The 10684-nt window shown below is 46.0% G+C and overlaps 1 protein-coding gene across 1 annotated transcript in view; it reads left to right on the top strand.

Annotated features, from left to right (window-relative positions):
• The first annotated feature begins 1774 nt into the window (after positions 1-1774).
• LOC147736517 (carnosine synthase 1-like) overlaps positions 1775-10684 on the top strand; it is a 371087-nt gene continuing 362177 nt past the window's right edge. Inside the window, exon 1 of the mRNA XM_086953763.1 lies at positions 1775-1860. The gene's annotated coding sequence lies outside the window, so the exon portion shown is untranslated. The remainder of the gene's footprint in view (positions 1861-10684) is intronic.

The following is a 10684-nucleotide window of genomic DNA, read 5'->3' as shown; positions in this document are numbered from 1 at the left end:
GTAGCCCGTACAATCTGGCCCTCTACTCAAATCCCAATAGCCTGCATTTGACCGGACCAACGTCTCACTTGGTCCAGGTGTGCCACGCAGCTAACATGAGTCTGGGATGGGAGCACAAGTTGACACTCACGACTCCCCCTTACGGACACGGCTCAGTTGGGGGGATCTTCATTCCCTCAAAGGCTTTGACAAGTAGGATCTGATCGGCATTTCTCGAGTGGGTGATCTTTGGGTGAAGGGCCGAGTCCTCAGCTTTGACCAGCTTAAGCAGCAAGACTGGCTTGCGGACTTGGAGTTATTCTGCTATTTACTGATCCATCATGCTCTAACCACCACCATTGAAGAGGGTTCCACTCCTCCTGACACTTCCCGACTGGAGGATAGGCTACTGGATGGGCTCCTCCTGCAAAGAGCCATCTCTTTGATATACAAAAAACTCATTATCAACACACCAGATCCCCTACTTAAACTGCGTGAGACATGGGAGGCAGATGGCCTCTTACTTGATGATGATGATTGGACTGTTGCGGTGGCCTCACCAAGGGAGGTAGCGATTTCAGCGTGTCTGCGCCTGGTACAATTGAAAATCCTTCATAGTGTCTATATTACAGGGCCGCAGCTGGCTCACATAAGGCAGGGTGACAATGTGAACTGTAGGCGACAATGCGGAATGGTAGCCACTTTCATGCATTTTCTTTGGGAGTGTGAGTACATTCAGACTTACTGGAAAGAGATCCATAAGGTCATGTGTGAGGTCCTGCACAAATCAGTCAATCCAGAGATAAAAAGGTGTCTGCTTAATGTGTGGGAGCCCACTGATTTGATTGCAGCTGAAAAGTTATGGGTCACGCTTGGGGCCATGGTAGCTCAAAGAGGCATCGCCCAACTATGGGGGGCACCAACACCTCCTACTGTTACTCTGTGGAAGAGAAACATGGATTGGTGCATAATCTGGGTGAAGACGGTGTATGTGGCACGTGGTTGCCCCCGCAAGTGGTCCCGGGCATGTGCTAAGTGGAACTCCTATTGGGGGGATATATTTGTAGCACCCGCTGCTCCTGCTGATGAAGATCCACCATCTCCATGAATATGTAATAGTAAACGTGACATTCCAGATGTACTCCTGTAATCCTATGATGCTGCCATTCCAATCATGTATGCTATTCTCAGACAATGTAATTGCGGATTGTTTATGTTTTTTCTGTTTTGTTCTTAAATCAATAACACGATAGTTAAAAAAATAATGAGCATCCAGAGCCAACCAGAACTCCTTAACACCCCAGCAAAGGGAGCACATTCAGCAGTACAGCACCAACCAACTCACACCAGGGTTGCACCTCAATCAGCACCCCTTCCCTCTATGGCCACCGACCATCTCCATCCCAACAATGTAGCACCTTCTGCTCCCACAGCACAATGTACAGCAACAGAGAGCCTACCACAGACATGGACAACACATAAATATCTCCTTCCAAAAATGTTCTTCGGAAATGAAATTCCTCAATACAGTCAGAATGACGTCCATTATAATTTACTGGGCTAATTTACTAGTCTACCTTCCTTCCCAGCTTATCTGTGGACGAGCGCTTCATAGAGGGTTAAGTGCAGGTCGAGAGCTTTGCATGTAGGTGTACGGAGGTCCATAATTCTGGCAGTTCATGTTCTGAAGCTGGTTTTTCCCAAGGATGTTTATGCTTTCACAAGCTATTACAGTAAAGGAGACTTAAACGTGTTCATGACTGTGAAATAACTGATGTCTTCTATTTTTAGGATTCACATCGTCTGACGTCACGGTCTGTATCTTGGGAAGCCCATCAACATGTCTGTCCATCCTGCTGGGAGGAGCGAACTTGTGTCCAGGTGAGAGGAGCTGACCCACACACCACCCACCGTCCACCAGTCTGCTCTGTGTGCACAGACCAGCTCAGATCTGTGCTTGAACTCAAGTCAAGTCAAGTCAAGATAAGCTTTATTCGGTATTATTAAAAGACCATAAAAGCACATAAAAAATTCATTACACATGAATAATACGATAAATACAATTAAACAAGCAAATGAAAAACATTACAAAATACTGAAAAGCACATGTTAAAACCTTTAAAACAAAAAAGTAAAAAGGCAATCAGAGGAAATTGATTAATTATGGGTGCCATTTGCTACATGTATAAGGAGTCCAATACTTGCATTATGTCATAGTGCTTCTAGATCTGACCACATATTTCAGATATTTCGCAGCTGCATCCACACTAAATTCATCCTGCAACATATACAGTTTAACCAGAGCAGGTCTGCCTTGACGCAGACCCCACATCCTTAATAGGGGTAACAAAAATCTCTTTGTCCCCCAATCATAATATTTGCAGAAGAAGATGCTATGGATGTTTGACTGCAATGAAATATCATCACATGGGCATTTTATCAATGACATCGACCAGTCATTTGGAGTGGGAAATGTGATCATCCTGTAGAAGCAGTCGGTTCTCATCCTGGTTAAAAGCATTCTGGTATAACAGGGAATTTCCGGAGCCAGATATGAATGTAATCCTGGACCGTGTAGAATGTGGCGATGAGAGATAACTGTTGACTTGTTACCATCCAAGTACCACCGTCTGTCTTCTAACAACTCAAGGCAGATGTCTTTTAGAAGTTTTTTTGATATTAATGAGCATAAGCTCGGGGTTGTAAAAAGTTCCGGATGCCCGATAGAGTTCATAAAATTTTTAATATATTGAAGCCAAATAATCTTCCTGGCCGCTGATTGTTTCATACAGTTCTGGATCATATCCCTGCTGAAGGCTGTCTCTTCTGACGACCAGATTTTATGTCACAGCATAACGGGAGGGACCTTAATCAGATCTGTAATATGCACACAATTTAATTCTTTGTGACAAATGGTGGTTGAAACAGATCTTGGAACGGCTAGCAAGTGTCTAAAAAAGGCATTTTCTGCTGATTGGATTTGTGAACAATCGGCCGTCCCCCATATACCAGCGCCATAGATCGCAGTCGACACACATTTAGCTGCGTACATTTTTAACAAAGTATCTATGGGTTTCCCACCCAGGCAGTTGGAGAATTTTTTAACCGCTCCGATGGTACGGGAGAAGGCCAGATTGCGTGTGGATATGGCTGTTGACCAGGTTCCTCTATTATTAAATGTGATGCCTAAATATGAAAATGTTTTGGTCAAGCTTATCTTAGACTGATTAACGAAGGTACTGCAGGCTATTTTAGAGTTTCTCTTAGAGGTACAGCACATGGTAAAAGTTTTTCCCACGTTGATCTTCAAACCTCTGGACCCCATAAAAGTTGAAAAACCAGTTAATGCCTTTTGAAGGCCCTTCTGGGTTTGTGATAAAATAGCAGCATTGTCGGCATACAAGAGTATTGGAACCAATGAGCTGTTTATTTTGGGGTAATCAACTTCTAGGTTATTCAGATAGTCTGCCACTTCGTTAATATAAAGATTAAAAAGAAAGGGTGCAAGGATGCATCCTTGCCTAACCCCCTTTTCTATGGGGAATTTCCTGGTGCATTCCCCATTTTTGCCGAAGCGAACCATTACACCTGCGCCTCTATAAAGTTCCATAATAAACTTCAGAATGGGGGGATCTATACCTAACTTGGTTAAAGTTGACCATAACAATTTGTGATCCAAGCAATCAAAAGCCGAGCTTAGGTCGACAAATGTCATGAACAAGTTACCATTTTTTGCCATCGTATATTTGCTAATTATTAATGCCAGGTTCAGTCCCTGCTCAACTGTGCCCAGCCCTCTCTTAAAACCGTATTGAAATTTGGAAAGAACCCTCTCATCATTTGCCCAAGATTGTAATCTGGTCAATAAAACTCTCCCTTCCACTTTCATCAAGGAGTCGAGCAGGGAAATCGGCCAATAGCATTTAGGGTCCTGCCTGTCGCCCTTCTTGAAGATTGGGATTACGATGGCTTCTTGCCGCGTCTCAGGGAAACCTGTTTGGCTATAGGCATTTAAAACATTTGTGAGAAGCGGAGCCCAGAGGTCCAAACTGTCTTTAAATATGTCAATAGGAATGCCATCAGGACCTGGGGCTTTTGAATTTGCGCTCTCGCAGATGACCTGTTCGACTTCTACAGACGAAAAAACCATATTCAAAGGGAACGTCTCTAGTCGATGCGTTCCCTCAGGCTGTGGGTTGATAGGGTCAATTACAGGAATTTCACGGGAGTCTATCTCCAATAGATCCACTTTTTTATATAAAACCATGAAGTAATTGACCCAAACATCCTCTGTTATGGCGATTTCAAGGGAGTCGGACCTGCTGTCTACAAAAACCGGGGCATTAACTTCTCTCCAAAAGGAGATGTTGTCGCGAAGGGCGCTAGCTCTAATTAGTGCTTCCCAGGCAAGTTTTTTAAGTTCGTTTTTTCTGTTTAAAAGAGCCTGTTTATACACTGATCTAGCTTCTCTGACTAGCTTCATGTCCTTCGGGAGTGACTTTACAGCCTGCAGTAACGATGTATGGGCTTTAGAGCAGGCAGAGTTAAACCAGCGGGTCTGTTTAGTCATTTCTCTATCTTTGCATTTCCTGGACAGTTTTCATTTATGGTGGTCGCAATCTTACTGTAAGCCAGCTTAACCATCTCGGGGGAGGGATTTTGTTCCAAGCACGTCATAAAATGCTCCTGATCTATTGTGATAATATCTTTTAAGAATTTTATAGGATCAACCTTAGCCCACTTCACTGCATAACCATTTCTTTTTGAAACGGAAATGGAATGGCAGTATAACTTGTCAGGAAGGCTCGAAGCATGCCCATCATGCTGGGCTAGGTGCAAGTTGATACTAATCGGGAAATGATCACTGAGTGCTAGATTTTCAACGTTAAAGCCCTGGGGTAGTCGCTGTCTATTATTAGATATCAGCATAAAATCGATGGTGGTACCTGTCCCGTGCCCATGGAAAGTTATTTGTCCTTCTCTGTTTCTGCCCCCCTGGCCCCCTTTCCCCCTCTGTAGTCCAACACTTAATTTCGCACGGCATTTACGTTCCCCACTCCCCTTGTCCTCGCCCTGTCCCTTCTATTTCCTCTCCCTCTACCTCCCGTACGCCCTCTGTCACTGGCCCCATTTCCGGTTCCTCAGCAGTCTCTGCTATTCTCCTTAATACTCGCTCTGCCGTCAAAAACCAAACTGCCCTCTTCAATCTTCTTGATACTGATTCCCCGGATTTTCTTTTTCTTACTGAAACCTGGTTTTCCTCTGATTCACTCCCGGACCTCCTCGCTATTCTCCCCAACACCCATTATGCTCTCCGTGCTGACCGCCCTGATGAAAACTGGAGGGGGTGTGGCGATGATAATTCACTCTTCCATGAAAATTCCAACTTCTTCCGCACCCCGCATATCCAGCGTTGACTTTCTGGTGGCCCGCTCTCTCAATCTCCCGGTACCTCTTACGGTGGTCCTTATGTACCGCCCCCCTCAAAGTATGCCATCGTTTGTGTCTACCCTGCAGGATCTCTTGGTCACTCTGGCGGTAAATAACTCCTCGCTGCTCCTGCTCGGCGACTTCAACTTTTGGCCGGGTGACCCGAGGGAGGACTCCTCATCTAAGGACTTCTCTGCCACACTTCAGTGTCTTAATTTCTCACCTCATGTTTTGGCCCCTACCCACACTCACGGCCACATCTTGGACCAAATCTGGTCCTTGCGCTGTAACCTTTCGCCCACCTCCATCCTCCCCTGTGTCTGGTCGGATCACTCTATGATCTCCTTTTCTATCCACTTGGGTCAAGCTGAGAAAGCCCCCCTGCCTAAAAACATATTGGCTCGAAGCTGGAACAAGACCGATCTCAACGATCTTTCCTCTTTATTGTCTTCATCTGCTCCTACCCTGACTGACCTGCCCTTGGAAAGTCAGGCGGATGCCATCAACACTTGGCTTTCTTCTGCTTGCGACCAGGTCGCCCCACTAAAAAAGGTCAAATCAGTTCGTCCCCATGACGCTCACAAGTGGTTCTCCAGTGACCTTAAATCCCTTAAATTAGAGCTTAGGCGATCGGAGCGTCATTGGCGACGTAACTACTGCCCTACCCTCCGTCTTAAATACAAAGCCCTCCTCAATAATTATAAAAAAGCCATTTTAGCGGCCAAATCTAAATACTTTACTGAGAGAGTGGCCCTCTCGGCCAACAAATCCCGTGAGATTTTCTCACTAGTTCATAGTCTTGCCACCTCTGATCGCGCTTGTCTCTCCCCTGCCCCATCTCAATCTCTCTGTCTCTCTCTGAACGACTATTTCATCAATAAAATCATTACCATTAAGGCCAACATTCCCACTGTGTCTCAACCTGAACCTTCTGACTATCCTCCTCTGCCTCCTTCTGTTCTGGATCACTTTGAACCTCTCTCATCTGAGCTCTTCCTCGACCTGCTTGTCAAGGTCAAGTTCGGTTCTCCTGCGGACTGTGCTCCCGCACGGATTCTCAGAACTCTCTACACTAGTTGCCCCTTCCCCCCCCTTACTTTCCTCATCACTTCTTTGGTTTCGGGCTGTGTTCCTTCCCCTTTTAAATCTGCTATAGTTTTTCCTATTTTGAAAAAAGCCGGCCTTGACCCCTCCCTCCCATCTAATTTCAGGCCGATCTCCCTTCTTCCCTATCTAGGGAAGATCCTCGAAAGCCACGTTGCTTCCTGCCTCTCCACCTACATTGAGGAGAATCATCTCTTGGCCTCCCACCAGGCGGTCTTTCGTCCCGGTCACTCCACTGAGGGCGTGGTTCTCGCGGTCCTGGACGAACTTAAGGGGAAGGCCGATAGCAACCTCCCCCAAGCCTTCGTCCTTCTGGATCTGTCCGCTGCGTTTGACACGGTCGACCATGCCATCCTTCTCGACCGGTCAGCGCAGCGGGCATCCAAGGCACTGCCTTTTCCTGGATCGCGTCCTTTCTTCAAGGCAGATCGCAGGCAGTTCACCTTTCTGGTTTTTCTGCTCCCCCTCGCCCGGTCACCTGTGGGGTTCCTCAAGGTTCTTCCCTTTCCCCACTTCTCTTTAATCTTTATATCCGCCCCCTCATCTCTTCTCTTCTCGAGCTGGGGGTCTCTGTGTACAACTACGCAGATGACCTCCAGCTCGTCTTTGATCTTTCATCCCCAGCTGACTCTCTCCCTAAGTTTTGTTCCACCCTTGTTTTCATTTCCCAGTGGATGAGCTTCAATCACTTGAAGCTCAATCCCGACAAGACAGAGCTTGTCCTCACTGGCGGCTCGTCTAATCCCTGGCCCCTTTCTTTTGGCCCTCCCCCCTCCCCAGTTTCCTCTGTTCGGACTTTGGGCATCAAGATCAGCAATGATCTGACCATGCATGCCCAAATCAGTTCCGTTGTGTCTTCTTGTTTTTCCTCCCTTCGTCTAATTCGCAAGATCTCACGTTTTTTTTCTGTTGATGCTCTTAAAACCATTATCACGGCCCTTATTACATCCCGCTTGGATTACGGAAACGGCTTGTACGTAGGCATCCCTGCCTACGAAACTCGCCGCCTCCAGGCTATCCAAAACCAAGCGGCCCGTCTTATCCTTTGTCTCCCCAAATTCTCTCACATCACCCCTGCCCTCAAGTCCCTCCACTGGCTCCCGGTCCATCTCAGATCTCACTTCAAACTAGCTTGTTTGGCCTTCCGGGCGCACGCCCGCTCTGCCCCGCTCTTCATCAACTCTCTAATCTCTTCTCACGCCCCCAGCCGCACCCTTCGCTCTTCATCACTTTCTCTCCTTCACGTCCCTCGCTTCCGCAAATCACGCACCGGGGGTACCCGATTCTCTGTGCTGGCCCCCCAGATCTGGAACAGTCTCCCTCTTTCTATTCGCTCTATCCCTATTTTTTCCCACTTTCGTAAAGCTCTTAAAACTTTTCTTTTTCTTCAGGCATTCCCTGGCTAAATTCCTTGGGTCCCTCTGTAGATACTGATGTGCTCCTCAGCGCCAGGAAGCCGCTTGGCCGCAGCGCGCTTTATAAGTTTCTTTTTCATTTGATTTCATTTCGACCATGGGGTCGCAAAGTTTGTTCGCGTATCCCAGGTCCCATTCATGCATAAGTTGATTTAGCATGTTGCCAAGAGTAGTATGCTCAAAATGAGTGCACGGTTCACCATGGACATCAGTTATGCCACAAACATCCACACCACTATGGTGACATAAATGGCAATTGAAATCGCCCATAATGAGGGTGGTATCGGCCTTTCCTAAACCCGAATTTAAGATGATGTTTAGGTCCTCCATAATGGTTTTAGGTTCATCTTTCCAGATGTTGTTGTATAAATTAATTAGGAGAAGATTCATTCCCTCACATACAACAAGAAGGCTTTGCATAGTTTTACATTCTCTATCGTTTGGCCCTTCCCATGCTACTTTCTCCGCTTTGATTTTTGCCAAGTTGGAAACATAAGTACAAAGCCCGCCAGAGCCCCTACCCCGATTACCCTGCTTAGATGGGGTAAAGAAGGTAGTAAAGCCCTCTATATGCGTCTCCTCCTGGTCCCAACACTCTTGAAGGCAGACAATGTCATATTTATTTATGAATGTAAGAAATGTCTGATCATTCAATTTTTTGTGTAGGCCCGCCACATTCCATGAGGTTAAAGCCAGATTAGCTTGCCTCAGTGAATGAACCGATGCTATATCAGAGTGTTGTTGGCTCAAGGTTGTTTCCACATTGTGCCCTGTCAGATCTGGTGATCCTACATTTATGTTATCTAGAATAGGGGTTTCAGGTGACTCATACAATATATTGGCAGCAGACACTCTAGATGATTGACCTAAAGCAAAATGAGTTGGATGGGGAGGGAATAGCAGGGGCAAAGTGGGTAATGGGCTGGGAAGATCAATGTTAATGTTAATAGTGGTCAGAGTTGGGCTGGTGAGGAGCGTATCTAAATGTATCTAAATGACACAGCTCAGGTTGATTGCCTGGGGGTTGGAGGGAAGGCAGATTAATACAATCATTCTCATTATTGGCTCTTAATAAATGCCCTAGTGGTCAGTCCACCATGTCTAGGCATTCATACCTATTTCGCAGTGGGATGCCCCCCAACTATCCTGGTTATAATGATTTCTCCTTGGCAGCCAGGGCCTAGGCTCCCAATCTCTTGATCGATATCTATTTCCATTCCAGTGACCCACATGGTTCCATGGCCAATCCGAACGATCCTCCCAATATTGAGAATCTACGTTGTTATATAGGTTCGTTGGTGGATAAAAGTAAGAGAGGCGATAGGCATCAATTCCCCCCTTTTTTTCCAAATCGGGCCAAGAACAGATATAATCAACCGTATTGGAATCTTCACAACTGACTATGATACAGTCGCCCTGTATGCTTTTTCTAGAGTCCCCGATCCATGTTACTCTTCGGACTGAGGTAATTCTGCAAGTGTATGGGGATTGAAGGGGTCTATTTGTGCCTAGTCATTGTAACACCTTATTGCGAAGAGACCGGGAAGGTTCATCCGTGTTTTCTATCAGCTCAGGGATCCGCGTAAGGATGACTATGTAAGGCGTAACCTCAGGGAGAAGATGGACTGGCCGCCTATTCCTTGCACCCTTCTTATTTTCTTCTCCCCTAGATTGTAAGACCGGCACTTTAGTAGAAGGGTGTGGTGTGGAATTTAGCTTATCCGTCGGGGTGTGGACCTTAGTTATACCTGGGGTGGCCTTGGTAGTGTTTTCGTTATATTAGGCTTTTCCTTTACTGCCCCGACAGAAGTATCAATGTTATCTTTTGCAGGTTTCCGCACATTTTGCACGTCAGTAGGTTTTATAGATTCTATAGTTGAAATTTGGGGATCATTTTGGGCTGATTTAGAAGGTATACCCCGGGCTTTGGGTTTGACCCCCCCTAGGTGCGTAGAGGCCAAGGATTTCTGATTGAACGGCAAGGTATGTAGTTTTGCTAGCTGTTTCTCAATATTCATTAAGCTTTTTTCTACAGGATGTAGATAGCGTTTAAAAAGCTCCCCCACGCTATTTAGTAAATGGGCATTTGAGGCACAAGTGTTGCAAGTGCCCCCAACAGCCTGCTCGCTGTTTGGATTCTCTGAGGATTCCGGGATATTGATCAGAGGAGTGTTGTTGTTATTTTGTGGGCACAGTATAAGATGATTTACGTCGGAAGCCTGGATGTAGAAGGTGTAAATTGAGTGGAATTTGACATGATTCCCTTTGTCTTTTTTGTCTTTTTTATCTGTTTGGCTATTGCACCTTCCCTCTTTCCTTTGTCCTTTTTTTCCGGTGACAGGACGTGTGTTTGACATTGAGATAAGTCTGGTGCTTTTTCCAAATCATCGGACAAATGTGAATCAAGGGAAAGCTGGGAGGCAGATAAATCAACTGTGCTAGGGACGGTATGGATCTCTGCCACAGTGTCATTATGTAATGCGAGAGAGGTGGTCGGCCTCATCTGTGTTGGAGTTAGGGCAGAAGCGAGAGGGCCCAAGGAGGACCTCCTCGCTATTTCCAGTTCTTGCGAGACCCTACGTTCCAGCAAGGATATACTCTGATTAATCACCTCGTTGGTTCTGGTGATAAAAAGATCTATGGGACCAGTTATTAGAGCTGTATTCTGCGCAGTTTTACTTCTTGAACCTCTAGTGGAAATCATTTCCTAACAGAATTAATATCAGTTTAAAAGGTTTAATCGCCGTTATTGATAT

This window comes from Lissotriton vulgaris, chromosome 1_2 (assembly GCF_964263255.1).
Source record: "Lissotriton vulgaris chromosome 1_2, aLisVul1.2, whole genome shotgun sequence".
Taxonomy (NCBI): domain Eukaryota; kingdom Metazoa; phylum Chordata; class Amphibia; order Caudata; family Salamandridae; genus Lissotriton; species Lissotriton vulgaris.
The sequence above is the reverse complement of the archived record's forward strand: the minus strand, read 5'-3'. Positions and strand labels throughout refer to the sequence as shown.